Below are 21449 nucleotides of genomic sequence, written 5' to 3' on the forward strand. Positions count from 1 at the left end.
GTTGTAAGGGTAAAGTGGGATGTGGAGGAGGAGGTTGACAATGCAGAGTGCTGGTGATGAGAGGAGAAGGGGAGCAGAAGGAGGGTCAAGCTGAAGGTATACACACTTTGCCTGATCTTACAAGGTCATTGAACCTTTTACGGCACTGCATCCATGTTCTGCTACACACTGATCTGGAGGCGATGTCTCTTGCCAGTTGTACCCACACAGCCTTGGTTTCTTTGGGAGGCCTCTTCCTCCCAGATGAGGGGAAGAGCACCCCCCTGCTGACTCTTGCCCCCTCAATCAGCTTTCCCAGTGCCTCATTGGAGAACCTCGGGGAGGCCCTTGCCTTGGAGTTGGCCATTGTTGAAGCAGAAAAAAGTTTGGAGGTGGTGCAGCATTGACCAAAAACCAGTGGAATGAGCCAAGGCAGCAGTAGCCCTTAAATGAAGCCGGATAAGTGACGTCAGCAGAGGCGAGTTTCAGTCCCAAAACATTAATTGGCCCAGGGGAACCCACACCTCTGAAATCAACTGGCCAATTAGGGGAAAATCACAATTTTTCCCACACCTCAGTAGAGGTGGGTTTGGAACCCGCCCAAACCAAAACCCACCTCCATTGGGAAAATCGCCCCCATAGGTCGATAGATTTTTGTTGGGTAAGGGTAACAAAGGCTATGGAGCAATGGCAAGTAAATGGAGTTGAGGTACAGATCAGCCATGATATAATTGAATGGCAGAACAAAGATCTAATAGATCTGAAAGGTTTTGATAGAGTGGATACAGAGAGAGTGTTTCCACTTGTGGGCAGGAGCATAACTAGAGGCCATCAATATAAAATAGTCACCAAGAAATCCAATAGGGAATTCAGAGGAAATGTCTTTACCCAAAGAGTGGTGAGAATGTGGAACTCGCTACCACAGTGAGTCGTTGAAGCGAATAGTATAGATGCATTTAAGGGGCGGCTAGACAAGCATATGAGGGAGAAGGGAATAGAGGGTTATGCTGATAGATTTAGATGAGGAAAGACGGGAGGAGGCTCGTGTGGAGCATAAACGCCGGTGTTAGATCATGGTAATTTCAGTGGACCACACTGATCTGAGGTCAACACACTAAAATAAAAGCTTGCGAGTCCGGTGGTAAGTTTTAAATAGTCGATTTATTGCATCACTTGATTTACACTGTTTGACTTCCTTCATCCGACTAACATCATATTCAAAATGGCTGGTTTTTATACAGCAGCAGATGTACCCGCCCCCTTTATTACCATTGGCTCAGCAGCATGCATGCAGAGCTATGGTTGGTTCAACTACATCACACTGATTGGATCTCTGATACATCAATCATTCCTTTGTTCTCTAGTTAAGCAGAATCATCACTTTCAGTTTTAAGCTAAGATCAGCACTTTCACAGTTTAAGCTAAATCAGCATTTTCATTGTTCTCAGTTTTTAAGTCAGCCGATGTGACGTTACCAGCTGTGATTGGATCTGATACATCACACCATCCTTTGGCACGTGGTCAGCTTAAGCATAATCAGATTTCTTTAAATCATTAGATTTTAATCATATTACAATCTATGTTATTAAAATATATATATATATATTCCCTAACACTCCACCCTTTGATTCTTTCAAAAATTGAATCATAAAAATAAAGAGTCAGCTTAAAAATATAATCAATCATTGCTATGTTTTGCCACTGTCCGGATCAGTGGCTCTGCACAAATTTACATCAACCAGGATTTTACTTGGCCACAGTAAAAGCCTGGCTTTAATAAGTTAATTGATTTCATGATCTTAAATTAATTAGTGCATCTTAAAAAGTGGGAGGAGCTCCCCGCAGCTTATGGCTTTGGCTTTGAAAAATACATTCAGGTAAAAAGGTAGAAAATTATAAAAAGTAGAAAAAGGTACAAAACAATCTAGCAACTAAATATAACATGCCCCTTTAAGATGTAAAAACGGTCTGTGGCAACCTGCAAGGCGTCTTGCCCGTGGGGCAGCAGCCGCCTGGTGGCAAGCACATTTAATCAACAGAAACACACAATTTGATCCCCATCCTATTGTACAAGGCCTCCCTCTTATCTTTCTGAGGAGTGTTTTGTCAAGATTCTTCAAGGGCATTTTATGGCTTCGTGGCTCCTTGTTAACTAGCAGGTGCTATCCTCCCTGTTTCCTTGCATTTTACCATTCCCTTATCATTTTCTATTTGTCTTTTGATGCTTGATATTCGACCTTGCTGGCATTTATGCTATTTTTTCTGCTTGCCTGTTGTCAGTCCCTGGTCTAAGAATTAAAACCCATCTTTGAATCTAACAGCTATTTCTTACAATTTCCTTCTTTGAGAAGGAAATATCCTTATTGATTTCTCACAATCGGCTCTTGACTAATCTAGCTAGCTCTTATTGCACTCTCAACTTGGGCGTTAGTTAGTAGGAAGTCTTAAAGATTTCTCCCTTCCTTACAGTCCATTCCTTTGAGGGGGAGGAGCAACCTCTGACCCCTTACTCAAATTCAATTCACTGTTCCGGTGTTCCAATTCTGCCCCACCTGGGGTATCCTCTGTTTCTTCTATCTTTCCTGATGTTACCCCGCCTGGGGTCTCCTCTACATTACTTCGGATCTTCTCTTTCAGTGTGCTCAATTAATTTGTTGGTGCTTGTCAGTCATGGGCATGAGTACCCAATTGGCTTATGTATCAAAGTCTTACTACACACGTTACATATATCAAATACACTATCATTACAAGTTGGATAGCTACCAGAGCATGTGAAATAATATGAACCTAAGGGTGTGCTGATGTATTAAGCCCAATATCCCACCAATGTGAGTTGTCCCCTATGCTGTCAATTTCAATATCTATTCTCGAGTTGTCTTGCTCCAAAACATAAAAATGCTTTAGGGAGGAGTTCAGTCGCATCATGAGCTCACTGAAACCCACAACCAACAGGGGAATGTCGTATCCGAGTATCCGAATTGTGCCACATAATTGTGTAGCTCATATTTTAAAATGTGTTGGTTGATGGGACAGGTCCTGTTAGACCCGTAAAGCATGGTAATTGCAGTAGTAGTGACACAGGAGGCACCACTAAAATCACCTCATACTGGATTCGTACTGGTTTTTCCCACGCTCTGTTACCTACAAAACACAATTATTACAGTCACAGTTAAATTCAGTCTTACAATCATTTCAAGCGACATTACAGTTTAACATCTAATCAACATATCATGGATTTAAAAGATTCTCCAGATCTCTTTTACTCGTATCCATCTTGTGGATAATTCTTACTAAACATGATTTCTCCTTAGCCCTCAATTGTCCCAATCCAGATTCCATGTAACTCTCCACTTCAACTTCAATTTCAATCCCTCTAGCAGGTACCAGTGTGTTTAACTCTATTCTGATTGTTTCATCAATTAGATAGTTTCTTGATGGAGTATGTGTCAATGCTTTAAAAGTTGTCTCGCTCTCCTGAGCCACATTAACCATTTCATGTTTTGCTGTTGTCAAGTAACTGAGCATGTCTGAGACCCGTTCTTCAGCGCAAATTCACCATACATTCCTGGATGGTAATTACTTCATACGTAACAAATCACATTTGCACGCTCATACCGGTATCTCAATATCATGCCACACATGCCATCCGATACAAGCCTTTCTCGGGCTTTCAGGTATCTTATCGAAAGATTGTAGTTGTCTAATGGCTGAATACTTTTTCAAGGCCTTACTTGCTGCTATTTAAGCTTTGACCTGAGCTCTTGGCCCTCTGCCTGTAATCTGGCCACTTCAGCCTGCTTGATTTCAAGCTGATTTTTAGCAGTAACTAGCTCTACATTAATCTTTTCCATTTCTTTCTCCTGAAGTGCTCTTTCCTGTAGTTGTACTTTCACTAATGCAGATTTCTCAGCTATTAGGCTCTCTAAAAGCATAATCTGTTGCTTAAAGTTATTCTCAAGATTCAACTTTTCTTTGTCCACAGTCTCTATTTTTGCCTGACTTTTCTCAATGTTTTCTGAAAACTGCTTTAACCTGTCAACTTTTTCAAGTAAAGCATCTTCCTTCTCAGCTAGAAGGGAGGCAAGAGAATTTTCATTCTGCTTTGACTTCATTAATTTATTCTCCAAGTCTGAAACCAGTTCTTCCTTGGTCTGGCAATCTACCTGGAGATTTAGTAAGCGATCGTTCAAATTATTTTCTTCTGGTTTCAGATCATCGAGTTCAGACTGATTTTTTTTTTCAGTTTTGTTTCTGCTCTTTTAAACTGCCTGAGAGCATTTTGCAAGTTCTCATTCAGTAGTATAATTCTCCTGTTTCAATCTTACACTCTCAATCACTTTCCTTTAATTACATGTGGGATATGTGCATTCCGTCCTTCACTACCCCAATATTCTGTATTCGGTACACCTCTCGTCCTTGGGCTTGGGGTGCCATTACGGTATTACCAATACCAACCCTAGGAGCCCATTCAGTAGTCCCTTGGGCTTGGGGTGCCATTACGGTATTACCAATACCAACCCTAGGAGCCCATTCAGTAGTCCCTTGGGCTTGGGGTGCCATTACGGTATTACCAATACCAACCCTAGGAGCCCATTCAGTAGTGAGTTTTCTTAGAACACCACGTAGGTAAAGCCGTATCGGTTAAATCTAGCACTACCAGTACAAGTTCATGTTGCACATTATCATGCAATTAGTTTACAAGATAACTTCCATTTATCAAATCATAATTTTCTTTCTATCACTGTGGGGAAATATTAACTTAAAATTAAGAAACTTAAATTTAATAATGTCCCATATCTTTAAATTTCATACTAAAGTTGTTGCTTGGTGAACTTAAACAGCTGTCAGTGGAAAGGGTTAACTCCTTTGCAGGTTTTTAAGAAGGTGGAGCAAAACATTATCAGGCGCAATTGCGTCACTTCACGTAAATTAAAAAAAACTTTCCTGATTGAAAAAGACAGTTGTGTTTTCACACTTTAACTAAACACGACCAGAACAGATAAAACAGAACAAAATAGCACATTCTTGCAGAAAACAGTAAATTGTGTCATATTTTTTATTGTCCTTTCTTCAAATGTCTTTCCGAAATACTGTAAAAACATAACTGGAGAAAAATTAGTTTTACACATTTAAACAAATCAAATCAAACTGCTTTAGAAGATTTCACCATAGCAACCGCGACTCCAAGGTTAAATCTTAGACTGAAACTTAATGTAACATTGTACAGTTTGCACTGCAAGTACAAAAATCTATCGCAATCTTTTGTTAAAAAAACTTTTTGTTGCTCTTCTCAGTTTTTACACACCAGCTTAACTTAAATTATTTCAAAAGTTTTTTTTTCAATTCTTGGGGCACAATCTTATTCGCACATTCTTAAAACTTCCAAAATCCAAGACAAGACAAAAGATTTAAACGCTTTTAACACAGAGAAGTGGGTGGAGCTAAAACACACATAACAGAATCTTTCTTTTAAAGAACATCTAATCAGACAAAAGAAATACTGTAACTTCTTAAACATTCATAGTCATTTTTCAAGGTTCCTTTCACTCAGCAAATCTTGTGTTTTATTTGTCTCAGCACAGATATTAATAACTTCCATGTCAGTAAAACTTTAAGTTTCTCTTTTTTTTCCTCTTTTTCCATCGGCATCTCAGCATTTCTTGGCTTTCCAAATCTCTGTTTTTTTCTTCCTTTGCTGAGTTTTCAGATTGGTTAGCCTGCAAATTAGATCTTTTTCCTTCTTTATCTCTCCTGTGTTCAGCCCCGAGTGTTCCAACCAGTTAGTTTTAAATCGCTCGTCGTACTCTAACACTTCCTCCGTCCCTTTCTGTTGACAGGCTATGATCTTTCCCCAATCCATTTTTGCAGGGCTAAACACTTGTAACCACTGTTGGATCGCATCCCATCCGGCATCTATATCTTGCTCATCATTTCCCAGGCCAGCCTTTACATTGCTGTGTAACTTATTTCCCTCTCTCCTGGGTATCATTACAATCAGAATTTGGACTCTGTCACACGGGTGGAGTTGGTACTTTGCCCTTTCTTCCCCATTATCTTTCTTCTCATACTCCTTTTCTACTCTTTTCCTTTTCTGTCTCAATGGGGCCAAATGGGGTCCTGTTTTCTCTTCTTCACTTTCATTGACATTGTAATGATATCAGCAAATAGTGATGGTATTTGCCTGTTTGATTATGATGCCTTACCAGCATGTTTGCATGTATTGATTACTTATGCCTGACCAGCAGAGGTCATGTGAGAGACAAGCAGTTGAGTTTAGTTTCAGTTTCGCTTTAGATGGATCACAAGCATGGTGTCTCCTGTAATGCTGTATAAAGAGTTGAACAGACTTTAGATTAAAAGACATTCTCTTTCATAAATGTCTCGTCATTGAACCCACAAAGAAATCAATACATGGTGTCAGAAGTGATTGAAAGAGATGAAGAGGAAAAATCTGAAGTTAAATCAGCTCTCCACATATTAGCAAGCCAAAAGAGAACATCGTTACTTACCATTGGAGAATAGCTAACGAAGTGAAAAAATGGAAGGTTTACACCCACCGCTGAAGCTTCAGTTGACAGGTAATGTGGCTGAAAATTGGAGAAGGTTCAAACAACGTTTGGAATTGTATTTAGCGGCAATTGGAGCTGACGAGAAAAGTGATAAAAAGAAATCGTCAGTGTTCTTACATGTCGTGGGTGATGAAGCGCTGGAGGTGTATAATAATTTCACATTCGCTGCTGATGGAGACAAAATGAAACTAGATAAAATAATGGAACAGTTTGAGGCCTACTGCATACCTAAATGTAACGTGACGTTTGAGAGGCACAGATTTTTCACATGTGTACAGAAAACGGGAGAAGCTATTGATCAGTATGTGACTGAACTGAGAAACAGAAGCAAATCGTGTGAATTTGGGGGACTGACAGACTCGCTGATAAAAGACAGACTGGTGTGTGGTATTCCGGATAATGGTCTAAGGGAAAGACTGCTAAGAGAGCAAGATCTAGACCTGGGAAAAGCCATAGCGCTGTGTAGGGCTACAGAGACTGTGAAGTTGCAGGCAAAGGAGCTGTTCAGTGACAATAGCTGCAACGTGGATGCAGTGAGAATGAACGGACACAAACCGGTTAACAAAAAGAGCGCCAATGTGAAAAAAGAGGCATGGCCAGCGAACAAAAATGAAAGGGACAATCGAAAGTCATGTAGTCGATGCGGTACACAGCATACACCAAAAAAGTGTCCAGCATATGGTAAAACATGCAATAGTTGCAACAAAAACAACCATTATGCCCGTTGCTGCAAGAACCAAGCGCAACAAAGCAAGGTCCATGCAGTAGATGAAAGCGAGATAGAAGAGTTCAATGTGGATGTTGTGTCTGAAAACAAAAAAAGAAAAAAGAGACTGGATGTTGACACTAAAAGTGAATGACATACATATTCCATTTAAATTGGATACTGGAGCACAATTTAATGTGATATCAGAGACTGATTTTAAGAAAATTAGACCCAGACCAAAGATACATGGAATAAAAGTGAAAGTGACAGGATACTCAGGTACTGATATACCAGTGAAAGGAAAATGCATTGTCAAAGTAACACACAAGGACAGAGAGCACACGTTAGCATTAATTGTGGTGCCAAAGGATGTGCAAGCCATACTAGGTTTAAAAGCCTGTGAGAGACTGAACCTGGTAAAGAGAGTCATCGTTGTGGAAAGCGAAGGAGAGACAGTCTATGATGAACTCATGAAAGAGTACAACGACCTATTTCAGGGTCTAGGCTGCCTTCCAGGAGAACACACGATCAGAGTAGATAAAAGTATGCCAACGGTCATACATCCATGCAGAAAAGTTCCGTTTGCTCTTCAAAAGCAACTGCAGGCAGAGTTGGACAGGATGGAAAGCCTGAACGTGATTCAGAAGATAGATGAGCCAACTGAGTGGGTGAGTTCCCTCGTCGTTGTGGACAAAAAGAATGGAAAGCTCAGAATTTGCCTGGATCCAAGAGATCTAAACAGAGCAATAAAGAGAGAGCACTTCAAGCTTCCTACACGTGAGGAAATCATGGCACAGTTTGCAAATGCAAAGTATTTCAGCAAGTTAGATGCATCATCAGGATTTTGGCAGATGAAATTGGACGAAGCAAGTTCAAGACTGTGCACGTTCAACAGTCCATTTGGCAGATACAGATTCCTAAGGTTACCATTTGGCATTGCCTCAGCTCCTGAAGTGTATCACAAAACTATCCATATGATCTATGAGCACCTGGAGGGAGTTGATACATCAATGGATGACATCATAGTATGGGGAACCACGAGAACTGAGCATGACGAGAGATTGAAAAAAGTGCTGGAAGCAACAAGGAAAACAAACCTGAAGCTGAATAGAGAGAAATGCCAGCTCGGGGTGACAGAACTGACATTCGTGGGAGATATCCTTAGCAGTGAGGGCATCAGACCAGATCCCAGAAAGGTGTCCGCCATTGAGAATATGCCAAAGCCACAATGCAAAAAGGACATGCAGAGGTTTAATGGAATGATCAACTACATGGGGAAATTCATATCCAACCTTTCAGAAAAGATGGCGCCACTGAGACGACTAACTGAAAAGAACATAGAATGGGAATGGAATCATGAGCATGAGAAGTCATGGAGCGATCTAAAGAAACTGCTCACGGAGGAACCAGTTCTGAGGTTTTATGACCCAGCGAGACCCATCAAGATATCATCAGATGCATCACAGAGTGGGCTCGGTGCTGTTCTTCTGCAAAAATATGACTACTGGCAACCTATTGCATATGCATCGCACTCAATGACAGACGCGGAGACGCGATATGCTCAAATAGAAAAGGAGCTGCTCAGCATCACATACGCCTGTGAAAGATTTCACCAGTTTGTGGCAGGACAAGCAATCAGTGTAGAGACTGACCATAAGCCCTTGATTGCATTGTTCCAAAAGCCACTAAATAGCTGTCCGCTTAGAATACAAAGAATGATGATCAGGCTGCAACGCTATACACTGAATGTTGCATACACACCGGGTAAGCTGATGTATACAGCAGACACGTTGTCCAGAGCTGTTGACCCAAGTGAGCCCGCAAACACCAAAATGGATGAAAAAGTGAACGCCTACGTGGACATGGTCACAAGTGCACTGCCCATAGCAGATGCAAAAATGGAGCTCATAAAGACTGAGACGAACAAAGATGAAACAATGAGACGACTGAGAAAAAGCATCTTGGATGGATGGCCCAACATGAAGCAAGACTGCTCACCTGACATGGCAGAGTACTGGAACTGCAGGGCGGAACTATCAGTGGTCGAAGACATCATCTACAAAGGAAGTAAAATAGTTATCCCAAAGAGTCTGAGAAAAGAGATGCTAAAAAGGATCCATGGAGGACATCTGGGAATCGAAAAGTGTAAGAAAAGAGCACGAGAGGTGATGTACTGGCCACGAATCAACCAAGATGTGACAAATGAGGTGTCAAACTGCACAATATGCCTGAAATATCGAGCAAGCAATCCAGTAGAACCACTAAAGCCACACCCAGCGCCAGACAGACCTTACCAGAAGGTAGGCGCTGACCTATTCGTATGTCAAGGGAAGGACTATCTTGTAGTCACAGACTATTACTCCCTGTATCCAGAGGTTTGTAGAATGTACACCACCACTGCAGATGCTGTGATAAGATGTATGAAAGCCATATTCTCCAGACATGGCGTGGCAAGTGAGGTCTTCACAGAAAACGGACCCCAGTTTTACAATGCAAGTTTTCGACACTTTGCCAAAGAGTGGGACTTTGTCCACACAATGTCAAGTCCGCACTATCCACAGTCCAATGGAGTAGTGGAAAAATCGGTCCAAACAGTGAAAAGACTGATGTACAAGGCAAAAGACAGTGGAACTGACTTCTACCAGAGCATGCTTGTATACCGCACAACGCCGCTCGAGTGTGGTAAGTCACCAGCCCAACTCCTTATGGGACGTCGGCTAAGGTCAAACCTACCCATCCCGGAGAACCTCCTGAAAACAAAAGAGGGGGAGAAAGTGAGGAAGTTCAAAGAGCAACAGAAAGAAAAGCAAAAGTACTACTATGACAGAGGAACACAAAACCTACCTGAACTCCACACTGGTGACCAAGTAAGGTTCAAAGACAAAACAAACATATGGACTCAGAAGGGAACTGTCCTGAGTGAAGTTCAACCAAGATCATACACCATTCAGACAGATGAGGGTGCTGTTCTGAGAAGAAATCATCGAGATCGTCTCATGGGACCAGCCACAGCAAGTCAAAAGACTGATACTGTTGAACAACCTGATCACACAGCAGGTCAAAAGACTGATACTGTTGAACAACTTGATCACACAGCTGAGAAACCATCATCTGAGGCAACAACTCAGATTCAAGGACAATCAATCAGAAAATCCTCAAGACACGTGAAGCCTCCTGAGAGACTCATTGAGCAAATTTAAGGACTATTGTTATAGAAGGAAGTAATGTTATCTTATTCTTTCTTCAAGTTCTAGTGTATTTACATATTTCATGTGAACACACAAAGCAAGGTTAAAAAACCTTGATCATGATAATGATAATGTAAGTTCATTAAGTGTTACAGTTAAAATGCAGATTAATACAAAGAAAACATGTTAGTTAAAAGTAAAATACTTTTGTTTTAAGAAAAGGAGATGTAATGATATCAGCAAATAGTGATGGTATTTGCCTGTTTGATTATGATGCCTTACCAGCATGTTTGCATGTATTGATTACTTATGCCTGACCAGCAGAGGTCATGTGAGAGACAAGCAGTTGAGTTTAGTTTCAGTTTTGCTTTAGATGGATCACTAGCATGGTGTCTCCTGTAATGCTGTATAAAGAGTTGAACAGACTTTAGATTAAAAGACATTGGCCTAGAAATTGAGTGCCCTTAGCGCCGATTTTGTGGCGCTAGAGGGCCTAGCGCTGCAATTGGCGCCGGCGCCGAAATTGCCTGGGGCCCTTCCGCCGCGGTAGACCGGTAGCGCTGCGCCGGCACCGATGACATCATCGGTGTGCGCAGCGTCCCGGTTGCCATGCCGACGGGCCCCAGCGCCGAAATTCAGTTGCGGCCGCCTCGCCCGTGGCAGCCGCAACTAAGACTCTGGCAACAGAGTCTTACAAGTCTTTGCGCCGGCGCATTAAAGGCCCCGCGGCGGCCGGCCGCTTTCCCGCCGGCCGCCTGGCCGCAGCTCCCTCCCCGGACTTCCCCCCCCCCCCGGAACAGAAGCAAGCCCGGCACTTGTCCGAGGTGCCGGGCTCATTTTTAAAAAGATTTTCGCGGGCCGCGGCCGGGTGCAGGCAGCTCCTCCTTAAGGGAAGGAGGAGGCCTGCACTTCCCGAGCCTGCCGCACCGCATCGGGTGCCGCAGCGCCGGAATTGCAGCGCGAAACGGCAGTTAGCGCCGATTTACCGCCGCAAAGACCCTTCAGTAGCGCCGGCAGCCGTTTGGGCGCGGCCCTGCTGAATTTTTGGCGCGCGCAGGGGGACTTAGCGCCGGCACTAACTTCCGGCGCTAAAGCCCTGGCTAAGCCAAAACTCAATTTCTAGGCCATTCTCTTTCATAAATGTCTCGTCATTGAACCCACAAAGAAATCAATACAGACATTACTAGAGGATCCCGAGTCGGTCTCTTGACCTGCTTCTTGTCTTTGTCTCCCACGACCTTCCTCCTTTATTTCATTTAGATCTGGGCAACCCTTCCAGGTCCCGACACATTTTCCCTTTTCTTCGACTACCGGGACTATCGGTTGTTTATCCAATTGTTTTTTACAGTCCTGAACTTCACCTTTAAGTTTTTTAACTTCCACTTCTGACTTTTCAAGCTCATGTGTTTTCTTTTTCAATTGTTCATAAATCGCATCTTTCTGCTCTTTTGCATTGGTCAAGTCGTGATCATGTTGGGAGTTTGTCTTAATCTCATTTCGCAGTCGGATCTGACTCATAACTGCCATGGACCATCTGATCCGTCTTTTATCTTTCATACGGGTCGTTTTTCCCCAGACCCTTTTTATGTCATCCAAAGACCATTGTCCGGAGGAGGTACTGTACTTTTGTTCGATTTCGAACCAGGTTTTAGGTAAGTCAAACTGTAATTCTATATAGTCATACAACTGCTGGAGAATTTCGTCTTCTGAAATCTCAGGTGGGGCACGCCCACCCTTAATAGTTGTAGGTTTATCAAGTGGTGCCATAATATCGACTTCTTTACTTGGGGGTCTCAAGTCGAAGGCTTTTCAGCTGAGTCAGTAAGTTAGAGCACTATATTGGACCTCGAGCCATCTTACCACCCGGAGGGTTCGCTACCCGGGAGGTTTGCGGAGTTGCATGGAGGGGAGATGACTAGACAACCAACCGAGGACTTTTATAACGAGGAGTCCTTACCTCCAATATAGGTCCAGTGTCCCACATCCAATCTCTTCCTTCAGCAACCCTGCTCGCAGCACCAAATTGTTAGATCATGGTAATTTCAGTGGACCACACTGATCTGAGGTCAACACACTAAAATAAAAGTTTGTGAGTCCGGTGGTAAGTTTTAAATAGTCAATTTATTGCATCACTTGATTTACACTGTTTGACTTCCTTCATCCGACTAACATCATATTCAAAATGGCTGGTTTTTATACAGCAGCAGATGTACCCGCCCCCTTTATTACCATTGGCTCAGCAGCATGCATGCAGAGCTATGGTTGGTTCAACTACATCACACTGATTGGATCTCTGATACATCAATCATTCCTTTGTTCTCTAGTTAAGCAGAATCATCACTTTCAGTTTTAAGCTAAGATCAGCACTTTCACAGTTTAAGCTAAATCAGCATTTTCATTGTTCTCAGTTTTTAAGTCAGCCGATGTGACATTCCCAGCTGTGATTGGATCTGATACATCACACCATCCTTTGGCACGTGGTCAGCTTAAGCATAATCAGATTTCTTTAAATCATTAGATTTTAATCATATTACAATCTATGTTATTAAAATATATATATATATATATTCCCTAACAGCCAGCATGGACTAGTTGGGCCGAATGGCCTGTTTCTGTGCCGTATGTCCTATGTAATCCTATATAATCCAAAGTAAAACATGATCGAGGGCCTGAATGGCCTACTCCTGTTCCTATGTTTCCTTCTCATCCCCTGCCTTAACATGATCTGCAAGGATCTCTCAGGAAATGGAGTGGTCCTCCTTCCCTCCTGTGAATTGGATGCTCCCAGCACAAGGCAACAAGAAAGATTCAACAATTTCCAGCACTTGGTATGAATCGCACTGACAGTACTATCAGCATGTAAATGAGGGGATTGTGGAAAACCCAGGGAAGTTCCCCTATAAGCACCAGCAGCATGGAAAGCACTAGACGAAAACACTTGTGCTCCTGATGCACTAACTCTAACCCTTACACAGAGTTTCAGTTCCTAAATTGACATTAAATTACCAATCGCATCAGGATACATAAGGGCATACTAAAATGTCGGCCAGGATAAGACTAATTGGTCCATCTAGCCTGTCCCATATAGTTGTGATGCCCTATTTACCCCTTACCCACACGGAGCCATGTAATCTCCTGGGAGAGGCAAAAAAAAAGATGAAAACCCAGGCCAATAAGTGAGGAAAATCCCAAAAAGTCCTCTCTGAACACGATCAAAACTAGCCCAGGAGATTGATTTATAGGCGAAAGGATGTGTGGTGTGGAAAATGTAGCTTGCACACTGGAACAGTGATCTGCTGAGGACAGGGTGATCTTCTCAGGTTGGTGTTAGGGCACATTTGTTGGTGTAGAATAGAAGGAACTTAATTCTGAATCCAACTGTGCTGTGCATGATTTGGGATAGCTAGGTAAATGTAATGAGCCCAGGGTCAAACAGAGAGCCCTTGTCACTGTGCTCCGGCTTACTATAATATATTACATGCCTCCACGTGATCTCCTTGTCTTTGTTAGTGGATGAATTTACATTCTGTCAGAGCAAGGCTCAGGCTAAAAACCAGGAAAGTTATTTAACATTGAACAGGTACTCCATGCAGTGTATTTAATGCGATTTACTATTCTCCCCCACTAACTCTTAACCTAAAGTTATATCTTTAAACTGGGTTCCTCGCTTCTTCCCTGGTGGAATGCTACCACAGAGCCACTGATTTAGCTCAGTCTGTCTGCTGGCTTCAGACTGATGTGAATTCAGCCATTGATACATCATTCAGAAGCCTTCAAAGGAAAATTAAAATAAAACTGGTATCCCTCATTAAATTGATCGACGTTCACTGTATTCAAACACAGGTAGCACGTGTGGACCAAGCCTGGAGCTCCTGTGGGTCAGTAGGTTTTTGAACTGAATTACTCGGTCATTTGAACATATTGGGCCAAATCCTGTTAGAAAAATAATGGCGTGTTAACACTGCATGCCTTTATAAATGTGCAAATCAGCATAAATTAACATAATCAAGCCACTAATTTAATACAGGCCCCCACCCTAGTCCAATGGCAGCCATCAAGCTAAACAGACCAAGGCCGTCCTGAACTATATATGTCCTTGCCTTAAAGTGTGAAAATTAGCCAGACCATAATGTTTATTGCATACAACTTGCAAGAACAACTAGCAGTTACTGACCTTTACCCTCTGTTTGCTGCGACCAGCAAGAAAGAATCCAATAAATAAACTGAAGAATTGAGCCACAGCTGACGCTGCTAATCAGCCTATTCAATGCTAATGAGGCCGAACCATAAATATCAATTGGGCATCCCAAAGGCCAGGCGGGGTGGATGGCCCAACCCCCACCCCTCCCCCACACCTCCCCCCTACCTGATTTATGCTGCAGATGAAAATTGCCCCCATTATTCCCAAGATGCATTTCCTGATTCCTTTCAACAACAGCAACAACAACTTGCATTTATATAGCGCTTTTAACGTAAGTTCCTTCAGAGGAGCGTAACCAGATATAATTTGACATCGAGCCATATAAGGAGATATGAAGACAGCTTGGTTGCAGAGATAGGTTTTAAGGAGCATCTTAAAGGAGGAAAGAGAGATAGAGAGGCAGAGTGGTTTAGGAGGGAATTCCAGAGCTCAGGGCCTAGGCAGCTGTAGGCACGGCCGCCAATAGTGGAGCAATTAAAATTGGGGATGCGCAAGAGGCTAGAATTGGAGGAGTGCAGAGATCGTGAATGCTTGTAGGACTGAAGGAGGTTACAGAGATATGGAAGGGCGAGTCCATGGAGGGATTTGAAAACAAGGATGGGAATTTTTAATTCACGGCATTGCAGGACCAGGAGCCAATGTAGGTCAGTGAGCGCAGGGGTGATGGGGGAACAGGAAATTCACAAAAATTGATCAACATCCTAATTGTTCCTTGAACTAAGTAGTGAAAGCTCATAGAGGATGGAATAAAGAATCTCATATACCATTAACAGCAAGGGAACATTCTGGGGCCAATTTTCCTGCCCAGGTTCAGTGTGGCGATGTATGCTATGTCAGTTCAGGCTGAGCTGTGCCCGAATTTGGTCTACTAGTGGCCCATTAATGTGACCTGGTAGAATCCCTGGTGCAAACACGCAACCTGGCAGGGCCTTGCGCTGGCAAACAGGGGAGAGAAAAAACAGCGCTGCCAGAGGCGTGCAGCAGTGGTCTTGGCCACTGTACTGTGGGGCCTTCTGGCTGCTTTAAGAGAATAGAAGTCAAGTGACTTTTTGGCTCGAGAACCTCCCTTGTGCTGAGGAAAAAGAGTTACCTACTTGCCTTAGCATAGAATCATAGAATGATACAGCACAGAAGGAGGCCATCCGTCCCATCGTGCCTGTGCTGGTACTATGAAAGAACTATGCAATTAGCCCCACTCCCCAACACCACCCCAGATGGCCAACTCCCCTCCCCCCGCAATCTCCGACTTACCTGCCATCCAATCCCCGGCTGCTTTCCCACCTGACAGGCAGCAAGCCTGTCAATCAAGCTGGCTGCCAGGCGGGAAACTTTTTGAGCAGCTTTAAAACAGGTCATATCATTAAATTCGGTAGAACCCGTGGGAAAACCATACGTTCCGATCCGCAAAACCCTGCCCCGGCTCTCTTCCCGGCTCCAAGTAAATATTGGGACCAATGTACTTCCTGCCATTTGCGCCCTACAACCACCTGTTGCTAGGAGACACGTGGTCAACGGTGGGGGGTGGGGGAGTGTAAGTTATAAATGTGGCACCATTGTTCTTAAAAACTGACCATTTTTTGGATTTTTTACAAATGATCCCCTGGGGACCCATTTACTCTGGCAAGGTGAGGCAGACTCCCCAGTGGTCCTATAAATGGACCTAACACCTGCCCAAAATATTTAAATACCCCAACCCTAGTAAACGGTCCAAGGTCAGGGGCAACACAGAAGTTCTACTCCATCAAAGATCCATTGCCATTGCGCGGACATGAAGTTTGCCCTATATGTTTTGAAGCTCAGTATTGACCTTAATAGCAAATGCTACAGCCATGGTCTAATTGAATGGCGGCACAGTCCCAAGGGGCTGAATGGACTACTTCTGTTCGTAATGTTCCGATGTACACCTACAACCTGTATAGGAGGACATGACATCCCGTTAATGGGCCATCCCTCTCACTGATGTACAGTCACTTTATGTTGCAGAAGTGTTTCTACTTGTAGAAAGAAAGAAATTGCACTTATATAGCAACTTTCATGACCTCAGAACATCCCAAAGTGCTTTGGAGTACTTTGGAAGTGCAGTCACTGTTGTAATGTAGGGAAAAACAGCACCAATTTGCATACAGCAAGATCCCACAAACAACAATGTGATAATGACCAGTTAATCTGAGTTAGTGATGTTGGTTGAGGGATAATTATTGGCCAGGACACCGGGGATAACTCCCCTGCTCTTCTTCGAAATAGTGCCATGGGATCTTTTATGTCCACCTGAGAGGGCAAATAGGGTCTTGGTCTAACATCTCATCTGAAAGACGGCACCTCCGACAGTGCAGCACTCCCTCAGCACTGCACTGAACTATCAGCCTGGATTCTGTGCTCAAGCCTCTGGAGTGGGACTGGAACCCACGACTTTCTGATTCAGAGGTGAGAGTGCTACCCACTGAGCCACAGCTGACACCAAAGACAGTCTACAATGTGCCTCGAATACCCCCCGCCCCCCCACAGTGTAAACTGGGTTTGATTGTAGGGAGCAGTAGCAACACCAGAAACAGTCGCATGCACAGTTGTTTAAAATCGCAAAAGCTTTATTGCTGGCTTGTCATAGAGTCATGGGGACTAAATTTGGTTGATTTGCACCTCCCGTTAGTGCCCTAAGAGGGAGGTTAGCGGCGGCACTAACCATTAGCGCCGCACGGTGCTGCGCCACCAGTGATGACATCATTGCCATGCGCAGCACCTCGCTCGCGCCCCGGCTGTAATATTGGCTGGTGCCACCCGACTTACCGCCGGACACTATGTCCGACGGGATCAGGAGGGCCTGCCTGCGGCCGGGGCGGCGCTAGTTAAAGGGGATGTGGTGGGCGGCCATTTTTTTTACTGGCCACCTGCCAGCACCTGCCCCCGTTGCTGTCCCCGGCCCCCGTGAAGCCCCCCCACAGGGTGCCGGCTGCTCTCCATAAGCCTGGCACTCCTCTTGAGTGCCGGGCTCTTTTGCCGGCACTCCTGATCCCTGGTGGCACAGCTGGGTGCCAGGACGCGCTGCACCAGGCCCCTCCCCTTTAATAAGGGGAGGAAGGCCTACAGTACCGCGGCATGATGTGCCGCAGAGGGTGGCGCTGTAGCACATAGCACCGCAGTATTGGCACGCAGCGCCCCAAGAGGGATGCGGGATGCTTCCAGTAGCGCCCCTCCTTCCTCTCGGGGCGCTACCTGGGAAAATCGACCGCAGGGGCGCTAACTTTTTCGCACCCCAGCGAAGGGCGCTAACCAATTTTTACCCCATAGAGTCATAACGGCATAGAAGGAGGCCATTCGGCCCATCAAGTCTGTGCCGGCTCTCTGTAGAGCAAACCAGTCAGTCCCATTCCCCCGTTCTATCCCCGTAGCCCTGCAAGTTTATTTCCCTGATGTGCCTATCCAGTCTCCCCTTGAAAACATTGGACAGGATTTTCATTGGGCCGTGGAGGCGGGATTGAAGGCTTGTGGGGGGTTATAATCTCAAAATCGTGGGGCACGAACCCATCCCGCCCCCAACCTGCCTCCATGCCAGTTTCAAAGGAGGCGGATACCCAATCTGTGCTGGGAACCGCCTCCCCGAGGCAGAAAGGGGATTAGTGCCAATTAACTGCCTGTTAACAGGTAGTTAACGGGCAGTTTTTAGCCTAATCCCTATTTTTATTGCTGAAGTGTGGGATTCCCGATGGCTCCAAACCACGCCAAGTTAGCGAGGCAGGCCGTCGGGCTGAAGGACTTGGAGGGTTCGAGATGTCCGGTGTTCAGGTGAGTGATGGTTGCATGAGTGAAGAGGTAAGTGTGTTTGGTGTGTGTAAAGTGTTTCAAGAAGTTTTACTTACCTTTACTTACCTTTACAGCCTTCCTTCCTTCAGGGCTCGGGAGTCCCTCATCTCACCAGCACAGAAAGCAGAATGGCCACGAGCTGTCAAAAGTTGCAGCATGCAGCTTTCTGTTCTGGAGAGATCTCTAAATCAGCCTGAGAAAAAGGAATTAACTTAGTGTACAGATTGTCAGTGTTTGACAGCTTCAAAGAGCTGTCAAACGCTGATATTTCATCTGTCAAAAGTTCCTGACAGATGAAATGTCAATCTGTGACGTCACCTGTTGCCGGGTAACCCTTAGTTGGCCTGCTGAGCCCGCTGGGCGGGCTCAACATGGTCAATCAAGTGAAAACATGTTTAAAACTTCTTTATCTGAATGCACGCAACACTCGTAACAAAATAGATGAGTTGACGGTACAAATAACTACACATGGGTATGATCTGGTGGCCATTACAGAAACATGGCTGCAAGGTGACCATGACTGGGAACTAAACATCCAGGGGTATTTGACTATTAGGAAGGACAGACAGGAAGGAAAGGAGGTGGGGTGGCTATGTTAATAAAGGATGGAATCACTGCAATAGTGAGAAATGATATTAGGTCAAAGGACCAGGGTAGTGAAACAGTTTGGGTGGAGATAAGGAATAATAAGGGGAAAAAGTCACTAGTGGGCGTAGTCTATAGGCGTCCTAACAGTTGCAACTCTATTGGTCGGAGTATAAATCAGGAAATAGTTGGGGCTTGTAATAAGGGAACAGCTATAATTATGGGGGATTTTAACTTTCATATTGACTGGACAAATCAAATTGGGCAGGGCAGCCTTGAGGAAGAGTTCATAGAGTGCATTAGGGACGGGTTCCTTGAGTAGTATGTGTGGTGTATGTAACCTGTACCACCTTAAGAGACTACCTTAAGAGATGGACTACTTTCTCTTGGCTACTGTATATTGTAGTACCGGTGGTGACCACACCGGTATATAAACTCTGTGTAGTAATTTGCTAAGCAGTTCAGCCCTGACCTTCGATTAGTAAAGACCTGTTTAAGTTATTCTTGTTGTCTGTGTCCAGTGATTTAGAATAAGCATATCTGGGACACTCAGACTCAACAGTATGTTACTGAACCAAACAGGGGGCAGGCAATCTTAGATCTGGTCCTGTGCAATGAGACAGGATTGATAAAAAATGTCCTAGTAAAAGGATCCCCTTGGAACGAGTGACCATAACATGGTTGAATTCCAAATTCAGTTGGAGGGTGAGAGAGTTGGATCTCAAACCAGCGTACTAAGCTTAAATAAAGGAGACTATGAAGGTATGAAAGCAGAGTTGACTAAAATGGACTGGGAAAATAGATTAAGGAGTAAGATGGTACATGAGCAGAGGTGTACATTCAAGGAGATATTTCACAACTTTCAAGAAAAAATATATTTTGTATCAGTCTTTACAGTAGAGGACACTAAAAATATCCCAACACTGGACAAACAGGGGGCTATAGGGGGGGAGGAGCTAAACACAATTAAAATCACTAAGGAGATGGTACTTGGTAAGATAATGGGAACTAAGGCAGACAACTCCCCTGGACCTGATGGCTTACATCCTAGGGTCTTGAGAGAAGTAGCGGTAGGGATTGCAGATGCATTGGTGGTAATTTTCCAAAACACCCTGGATTCAGGAAAGGTCCCAGCAGATTGGAAAACTGCTAATGTAACGCCCTTATTTAAAAAGGGAGGTAGACAAAAGGCTGGAAACTATAGACCAGTTAGCCTAACATCTGTGGTTGGTAAAATGGTACAGTCCATTATTAAGGAAGCAGTAACAGGACATTTGGATAAGCATAATTTAATCGGACAGAGTCAGCATGGTTTTATGAAGGGGAAGTCATGTTTGACAAATTTGCTCGAATTCTTTGAGGACGTAACAAACAGGGTGGATAAAGGGGAACCAGTGGATGTGGTGTATTTGGACTTCCAAAAGGCATTTGACAAGGTGCCACACAAAAGATTACTGCACAAGATAAAAAAATCACGGGATTGGGGGTAATATACTGGCATGGGTGGAAGATTGGCTATTTAACAGAAAAAGAGAGTTGGGATAAATGGTTCATTCTTGGGTTGGCAATCAGTAACTAGTGGTGTTCCGCAGGGGTCAGTGCTGGGACCCCAACTCTTTACAGTCTATATTAACGATTTGGAGGAGGGGACCAAGTGCAACGTATCCAAGTTTGCCGACGATACAAAGATGGGAGGGAAAGCAGTGAGTGAGGAGGACATAAAAAACCTGCAAAAGGACATAGACAGGCTAAGTGAGTGGGCAGAAATTTGGCAGATGGAATATAATGTTGGAAAGTGTGAGGTTATGCACTTTGGCAGAAAAAAATCAAAGACCAAGTTATTATCTAAATGGAGAGAAACTGCAAAGTGCTACAGTACAAAGGGATCTGGGGGTCCTGGTGCATGAAACACAGAAGGTTAGTTTGCAGGTACAGCAGGTGATCAGGAAGGCCAATGGAATCTTGGCTTTTATTGCAAGGGGGATGGAGTATAAAAGCAGGGAAGTCTTGCTTCAGTTATACAGGGTACTGGTGAGGCCACACCTGGAATACTGCATACAGTTTTGGTTTCCATATTTAAGTAAAGATATACTTGCTCTCGAGGCAGTTCAGAGAAGGTTCACTCGGTTGATTCCGGAGATGAGGGGGTTGACTTATGAGGAAAGGTTGAGTAGGTTGGGCCTCTACTCATTGGAATTCAGAAGAATGAGAGGCGATCTTATCGAAGCATATAAGATAATAATAACAATAATAATAATCAACTTTTTTGTCATTGTTAGTGCACAAGTGCAGTACAACGAAATGTAGGCTTGCGGCTCCCAAGAGTGTACATTTGGATTAAGACATTTAAACATTCAACATTCATTTGGCTTGTAATACATTAACATAACCATAATAAAGTGCATTGGCAGATGTGCAGGCTT

The 21449-nt window shown here is 43.9% G+C and overlaps 1 long non-coding RNA gene across 1 annotated transcript; it reads right to left on the minus strand.

The window, feature by feature from the left end:
• Positions 1–1121: 1121 nt before the first annotated feature.
• On the minus strand, positions 1122–14757 carry LOC147116055 (uncharacterized). The gene is made up of 2 exons (XR_015078739.1): positions 12400–14757; positions 1122–5083 (listed from the first exon to the last, which is right to left on the minus strand). It is a non-coding gene; the product is annotated as an uncharacterized LOC147116055 (long non-coding RNA).
• Positions 14758–21449: the final 6692 nt, after the last annotated feature.

This window comes from Somniosus microcephalus, chromosome 6 (genome assembly GCF_052327205.1).
Source record: "Somniosus microcephalus isolate GS21.2 chromosome 6, FLI_Smic_1.0, whole genome shotgun sequence".
Classification (NCBI taxonomy): domain Eukaryota; kingdom Metazoa; phylum Chordata; class Chondrichthyes; order Squaliformes; family Somniosidae; genus Somniosus; species Somniosus microcephalus.